Source organism: Pan paniscus, chromosome 10, assembly GCF_029289425.2.
Source record: "Pan paniscus chromosome 10, NHGRI_mPanPan1-v2.0_pri, whole genome shotgun sequence".
Classification (NCBI taxonomy): Eukaryota; Metazoa; Chordata; class Mammalia; order Primates; family Hominidae; genus Pan; species Pan paniscus.
The window spans coordinates 114,350,045-114,351,112 of NC_073259.2; the positions used below are offsets into that span (position 1 = coordinate 114,350,045).

The 1,068-nt window shown below is 44.5% G+C and overlaps 1 non-coding gene across 1 annotated transcript; it reads right to left on the reverse strand.

The window, feature by feature from the left end:
* Positions 1 to 320: 320 nt before the first annotated feature.
* LOC112436780 (U7 small nuclear RNA) lies at positions 321 to 383 on the reverse strand. The gene has a single exon (XR_003025474.1). It is a non-coding gene; the product is annotated as a U7 small nuclear RNA (small nuclear RNA).
* Positions 384 to 1,068: the final 685 nt, after the last annotated feature.

Genomic DNA, 1,068 nt, shown 5'->3' on the forward strand with positions numbered 1-1,068 from the left:
TTTAGTATTTTTCTCTCTAGAATCTCTTGGTCTCTAGCTTGCCCTTCTCAAATCCATCTTGTCCCTGGCAGCCAGAGTGATCTTTCTAAATACAAATCTGATCTTCTCACTCTCATGATGAAAACGCATCACCTAAAACAAACATAGACCTCTAAGCAGAGTATACAAAGCAGGAATACTTTGACCCTTGCCCACCTCTCCAGCCTCAATTTTCTCCTCCTAGCACTTTGTACCCTAGCAATACATAACCAATTGTAGTTCGTTAAACACACAGTGCTGCTTCCCACATCCATATATTTGTACCTGTTGTTTTCTTTTCTTTAGATTTTTCTGGTAAAAACCGGGAAACCTGCCACACAAATTGTAAAAGAGCTGTAACACTGCCACCTGCTATTTTCTCTCCCTGGAGTATCACTCTGCCCACTCCCATTCCATGTTTGCCAGGCAAACTCCTATTCAGCTTTTAGAACCCTACTTAACAGACGCCCCCCCCCCCACTCCCTGCAGTTTTGCCTTTTCCCTCACATGGAGTTGATCACTCTTCCTACTATACCTCTAATACCAAACCCATAACATTTGATTATAATTATCTGTTTATATGTTTGTCTCCTGTGCTAAACTGGCTGCCTCCCTGAACCCCATCACTAAGCTTGAGGACCAGAACTGTCTCTTGGTCATTATCCTCTCTCCAGCGTCTTCCACAGTGCCCAGAACATAGTAAAGTAAGGTTAATAGGCAGATATTGAAAGAAAAAGAACTAACTACATCCACAGTCTCAAGGGAGTGGCACTGCATGCTTCTTTTTTCCATGTGTGTAGGGCCTGCCAGAGTTAGGAATGCTGTGGTCAAGGCATAAAGTTCAGGGGCTGAGACCAGTCAAAGGAACCACACACTCTATTTTTGTTTTTTTTTTTTTTAGACGGAATTTCACTCTTGTTGTTGCCCAGGCTGGAGTGCAATGGCGTGATCTTGGCTCACCACAACCTCTGCCTCCTGGGTTCAAGCGATTCTCCTGCCTCAGCCTCCAGAGTAGCTAGGATTACAGGCATGCGCCACTACGCCGGCTAA